We start from the raw sequence: 7,076 nt of genomic DNA on the forward strand, positions 1-7,076 counted from the left end.
TATTATTTACATTTTTCTTTTTCTTTCTTTCTTTTTTCTTTTCTTTTCTTTTTTTTTTTTTTTTACACTCCAGATTTTATTCCATTCCTGGTCCACCCTCAAACCATTCCACATTCCATACCATCTCCAAAACACCCTGTCTCTATGAGGATATTGCCATTCCCTACACCCCCACCACATCTGACCTCTAAACTTGCTGTGTACTCCAGTCTTTGGTGGTTAGGTACATCTTTGCTGACTGAACCCAGACCCATAAGTCCTCAGCTGTATATGAGTTGGGGCCTCATATAAGTTGGTGTATGCTGCCAGGTTGGTGATCCAGTGTCTGAGACATTTCAGGGGTCCAGGTTAAATGAGACTGCTGGTCCTCCTACAGAGTTGCCCTACTCCTCAGCTGCTCTTAGCTTTTCTCTAATTTAATCATAGGGGTTAGCAGCTTCTGTCCATTGGTTGGGTGAAAATTTCTGCCTCTGACTCTCAACTGCTTTTTGGGTCTTTGGGGGTGGGGCAGTAATGATAAGTCCCTTTTTCTGGATGTTCCAAAGCCTCACTAACAGTGTCAGGCCTTGGGGCCTTCCCTTGATCTGGATCTCACTTTGGCCTGTCATTAGACTTTCTTTCCCTCAGGCTGTTCTCTATTTCCAACCCTGCAGTTCTTCCAGACACGAAAAATTATAGGTCAGAGTTTTGACTGTGGCAACCCCATCCCTCACCATATGCTCTGTCATTCTGCTGGAATTAGGCTCAACAAGTTCACTCTCTCCTTTACAGACCATTTCATCTAGGGTCCCTCCCTTTGAGGTCTGGGAGTCCCTCATCTCCGAGGTCTATGGTACATTCTGGAGGGTTCTCCCAGCATCCTACCTCCTGAGGTTGCCTGTTTCCATTAGGTCTGCTGGACTTCAGGGCTTCACTCCATTTTCCCTACCAAATACCAGATCATGTTCCCCTCTTCTCTCAACCCCGTCTCCTTTTCCTCCAAGGTCCCTCCCTCCCTTCCTCTTGTGGTTGCTTTCTTTTCCCTCCCAACTGGGACTAAGGTGTCTTCAATTGGGCCCTTCAGCTTGCTGGTATTTTTTGAGTTTTATGGATTGAATCTTGTGTATTCTGTACTTATGTTTTAGCTAATATTCAATTATTAATGAGGACATACCATGAATGGTCTTTTGGGTCTGAGTTATCTCACACAGGACGATATTTTCTAGTTCCATCCATATGCTTGCAAAACTCAGGCTACCCTCATTCTTAATTAAGTGGAATTCTATTTTGTGAATGAACCATATTTTCTGTATCCATTTTTCTGTGGTGTGACATTTGGGATGACTCTAGCTTCTGGCTATCACAAATAAGGCTGCTATGAAAACAGTGGAACATATGCCCCTGAGGAATAGTGAGACAATTTTTGAGTACATGCCCAAGTTGGAATAGCTGGCTTCTCGGGTAATACTATGTCCAATTTTCTGAGAAACCTCCATATTGATTTCCAGAGTGGTTTTACCAGTTTGCAATCCCACCAGCAATGGAAGAGTGTTCCTCGTTCTCTACATCTTTGCAACATTTGTTGTCATCTGAGGTTTTGATCTTATCCATTCTGATTGGTGTAAAATGGAATCTCAGGGTCATTTTGATTTGCATTTCTCTGATCACTAAGGATTTGAATATTTTTTTAGGAGCTTCTTAGCCATTCTAGATTTTTCTGTTGTGAATTCTTGGCTTAGTTCTAAACCCCATTTTTTGATTGGGTTTTTGGTGGTTAGCTTCTTGAGTTTTTAATATATTTTATATACATTAGTCCATTATCAGATGTAGAGTTAGTGAAGATATTTTCCCCAATCTATAGGTTGCCAATTTGTCTTATTGACTATGCCTTTTGACTTAAAGAAACTTTCCAGATCCATGAGGTCTCATTTACCTATTCGTGACCTTGGAGTGTGAGCCATTGGAGTATATATGTATGTGTATGTGTATATACATTATATTTTCTTTATTTACATTGCAAATTATTATTATTATTATATATTTTCTTCATTTACATTTCAAATGCTATCCCGAAAGTCCCCTATACCCTCCATCTGCCCTGCTCCACAGCCCACCCACTCCCAATTCCTGGCCCTGGCATTCCCTCATACTGGAGCATAAAATCTTTGCAAGACCAAGGGCCTCTCCTCCCATTGATGGCCAACTAGGACATCTTTTGCTACATATGGAACTAGATAGACGAGCTCTGGGGGTACAAGTTACTTTATATTGTTGTTTCTCCTATAGGGTTGCAGACCCCTTCAGCTCCTTGGGTACTTTCTCTAGCTCCAACATTGGGGGCCCTGTGTTACATCCAATAGATGACTATGAGCATCCACTTCTGTATTTGCCAGGCACTGGCATAGCCTCACAAGAGACAGCTATATCAGAATCCTGTCAGCAAAATCTTGCTGGCATATGCAATAGTGTCTGGGTGGGTTTGGTGGTGGTTTATGGGATGGATCCCGTGGTGGGGAAGTCTCTGTATGGTCCTTCCTTGTGTCTCATCTGGAAACGTTGTCTCTGTAACTCCCTCCATGGGTATTTGGTTCCTCATTCTAAGGAAAACAAAGTATCCACTATTTGGTCTTTTTCTTGATTTACTTGTGTTTTGCAAATTGTATCTTGGGTAATCTAAGTTTCTGAACTAATATCCACTTATCAGTGAGTGCATAGGCTGTGAGTTCTTTTGTGATTGGGTTACTTCAATCATGATGATATTCTCTAGATCCATCCATTTGTCTAAGAATTTCATAAATTTATTGTTTTTAATAGCAGAGTAGTACTATATTGTGTAAATGTACCACATTTTCTGTATCCATTACTCTGTTGAGGGCATCTGGGTTCTTTCTACTTCTGGCTATTATAAATAAGGCTGCTATGAACATAGTGGAGCATGTGGCCTTATTACATGTTGGAGCATCTTCTGGGTATACATCCAGAAGTGTTGTTGGATCCTCCATTAGTGCTATGTCCAATTTTCTGAAAACTGCCAGACTGATTTCCAGAGTGGTTGTACCACTTTGCAATCCCACCAGCAATGGAGAAGTGTCCCTCTTTCTTCACATCCTCACCAGCATCTGCTGACACCTGAATTTTTGGTCTTAGCCATTCTGACTGGTGTGAGGTAGAATCTCAGGGTTGTTTTGGTTTGAATTTCTCTGATGATTAAGGATGTTGAACATTTTTTTCAGGTGCTTCCCAGCCAATTGATATTCCTCAGTTGAGAATTCTTTGTTTAGCTCTGTACCTCATATTTTAATGTTGTTATTTGATTTTCCGGAGTACAGTTTCTTGAGTTCTGTGTATATATTGGATATTAGTTCGCAATCGAATTTAGGATTGGTAAAGATCCTTTCCCAGTCTGTTGGTGGCCTTTTTGTCTTATTGACAGTGTCATTTGCCTTATAGAAGCTTTGCAATTGTATGAGGTCCTGTTTGCTGATTCTTGATCTTACAGCACCACCCATTGTTGTTCTTTTCAGGAATTTTTCCCCTGCACCCATATCTTCCAGGCTTTTCCCCACTTTCTCCTCTGTAAGTTTTATTTTCTCTAGTTTTATGTGGAGTTCCTTGATCCACTTAGACTTGAGCTTTGTACAAGGTGATAAGAACGGATCAATTCACATTCTTCTACATGGTAACTGCCAGTTGAGGCAGCACCATTTGTTGAAATTCCTGTCTTTTTTCCACTTGATGGTTTAAATTCCTTTGTCAAACATAAACTGACCATGGGTATGTGGGTTCATTTTGGGGTCTTCAGTTCTAATCCATTAATCTTCCTGTGTGCTGCTGTACAAGTACCATGCAGTTTTTATCACAATTGCTCTGTAGTACAGCTTGAGGTCAAGCATGGTGATTCCACCAGAGGTTCTTTTAGAGAATAGTTTTTGGTATCCTAGGTATTTTGTTGTTCCAGATGAATTTACCAATTGCCCTTTCTAATTTGGTGAAGAATTGAGCTGGAATTTTGATGGGGATGGCATTGACTCTTTAGATTGCTTTTGGCAAAATAGGCATTTTTACAATATTGATCCTGCTAATCCATGAGCATGGGATATCTTTACATCTTCTGAGATCTTCATTGATATCTTTCTTCAGAGACTTGAAGATCTTATCATACAGATATTTCAGTTCATTAGTTAGAGTCACACCAAGGTATTTTATATAATTTGTGACTATTGTAAAGGGTGTTGTTTCCCGGATTTCTTTCTCAGCCTGTTTATCCATTGTGTAGAGAAAGGCCACTAATTTGTTTGAGGCAATTTTATATCCAGCTACTGCACTGAAGCTGTTTAGGTTTAGGAGTTCTATGGTGAAATTTTTAGGGTCACTTATATATACTATCATAATTATCTACAAAAGTGATATTTTGAATTCCTCCTTTCCAAATTGTATCCCCTTGATCTCCTGTTATTGTCTAATTGCTCTGGATCAGATTTCATGTTCTATACTGAATAGGTAGGGAGAAAGTGGGCAGCCTTGTCTAGTCCCTGATTTTAGTGGGATTGCTTGCAGCTTCTCTTCATTTAATTTGATGTTGGCTACTGGTTTGCTGTATATTACGTTCATTATGTTTAGGTGTGGGCCCTGAATTCCTGCTATTTCAAAGACGTTTATCATGAATGGCTGTTGGATTTTGTCAAATGCTTTCTCAGCATCTAATGAGATGATCATGTTGTTTTTTTTTCTTTAATTTTGTTTAAATAGTGATTTTGTTGATGTATTTCCATATTTTAAACCATCCCTAGGATGAAGCAAACTTGATTATGATGGATGATCATTTTGATGTGTTATTGGATTCAGTTAGAGGGGATTTTATTGAGTATTTTTGCATCGATAGTAATAAAGGAAATTGGTCTGAACTTCTCTTTCTCTGTTGGGTCTTTATGTGGTTTAGGTATCAGAGTAATTGTGGCTTTATAGAATTAATTGGATAGAGTAACTTCTGTTTCTATTTTGTGAAATAATTTGAGGAGAATTGGAATTAGGTCTTCTTTGAAGGTCTGATAGAACTCTGCTCTAAACCCATCAGGTCATGAGCTTTTTATGGTTAGGAGACTACTAATGACTGCTTCTATTTCTTTAGTGGATATGGGAGTTCCTGTGCTCTCCAGTTAGTCTAAGTGTTTATTTATCTTATTGATTTTCAAAAAAAAATTTCAGCCCTAAGTTTGATTATTTCCTGCTGTCTATTCCTCTTGGGTGAATATGCTTCTTTTGTTCTAGCACTTTTAGGTGTGCTGTCAAGCATCTTGTGTATGTTCTCTCTAGTTTCTTTTGGGGGGCCCTCAGAACTATGAGTTTTCCTCTGCTTTCATTATGCCCATAGTTTGGGTATGTTGTGGCTTCATTTTAATTAAACTCTAAAAAGTCCTTAATTTTTTTCTTTATTTCTTCCTTGACCATATCATTGAGTAGAATGTTTTTCAGCTTCCATGTGAATGTTGGCTTTCTCTTATATATGTTGTTATTGAAGATCAGTTTTAGTCCGTGGTGATCTGATAGGATGCATGGGATAATTTCAATATTTTTGTATCTGTTGAGGCCTGTTTTGTGACCAGTTATGTGGTCAATTTTGGAGAAGGTAGATGAGGTGCTGAGTTAAAGTTATATTCTTTTGTTTTAGGATAAAATGTTATGTAAATATCTATTAAATCCATTTGTTTCATAACTTCTGTTTATTTCAACGTGTCTCTGCTTGGATTCTGTTTCCAGGAACTGTCTATTGATGAGAGTGGGGTTTTGAAATCTCCCACTATTATTGTTGGAGGTGCAATGTGTCCTTTGAGCTTCACTATTGTTTACTTATAAATGTGGATGCCCTTGCATGTGGAACATAGGTATTCAGAATTGAGAGTTCATCTTGGAAGATATTTACCTTCGATGAGTATGAAGTGAAGTGCCCCTCCTAGGTTTTTTTTTTTTTTTTTTTTTTTTTTTAATAACTTTGGGTTGGAAATCGATTTTATTCAAAATTAGAATGGCTACTCCAGCTTGTTTCTTCGGACTATTTGCTTGGAAAATTGTTTTCCAGCCTTTCACTCTGAGGTAGTGCCTGTCTTTGTCCCTGAGGTGGGTTTTCTGTATGCAGCAAAATGTTGGGTCTTGTTTATGTAGCCAGTCTGTTAGTCTATGTCTTTTTGTGTCTAATTTTTTTTTGTTGTTGTTTTTTGTTTGGTTTTGTTTTTGAGACAGGGTTTCTCTGTATAGCCCTGGCTGTCCTGGAACTCACTTTGTAGACCAGGCTGGCCTCGAACTCAGAAATCCGCCTGCCTCTGCCTCCCAAGTGCTGGGATTAAAGGTGTGCGCCACCACACCCGGCTAGTCTATGTCTTTTTATTGAGGAATTGAGCCCATTGATATTAAGAGATATTAAGGAAAAGTAATTGTTGCTTCCTCTTATTTTTAATTGTTGAGTTAGAATTATGTTCTTGATTCTATCTTCTTTTAGGTTTGTTTTTTGTGAATTTGGTTTTGGCAGACCTATTAGAATTACACCAGACTTCTCACCAGAAATTATGAAATCCATAAGATCCTGGAAAGATGTTATACAGACCCTCAGAGAACACAAATGTCTACCCAGTCTGCTATACCAAGCAAAACTCTCAATTATCATAGATGGAAACCAAAGTATTCTATGACAAACCAAATTCACACAGTATCTTTCTATGAATCTAGCCCTTCAAAGGATAATAAAGGGAAAATTCCAATGCAAGGAGGGCAATTAATCCCCAATACAACCAAGAAAGTAATCCTTCAACAAACCCACCTGGGGATCTATCCCATAAACAACCACCAAACCCTAACACTATTGCATCTGCCAGCAAGATTTTGCTGACAGGATTCTGATATAGCTGTCTCTTGTGAGGTTATGCCAGTGCCTGACAAATGCAGAAGTAGATGTTCACAGTCATCTATTGAATGGAACACTGGTCCCCCAATTAAAGAGCTAGAGAAAGTATCCAAGGATCTAATGGGGTCTGCAACCATATAGGAGGAACAGCAAAATGAACTAACCACTATCCCCCAGAACTTGTGTATTTAGTTTGCATTTA

Source organism: Mus caroli, chromosome 13 (genome assembly GCF_900094665.2).
Source record: "Mus caroli chromosome 13, CAROLI_EIJ_v1.1, whole genome shotgun sequence".
NCBI classification, from domain to species: Eukaryota; Metazoa; Chordata; class Mammalia; order Rodentia; family Muridae; genus Mus; species Mus caroli.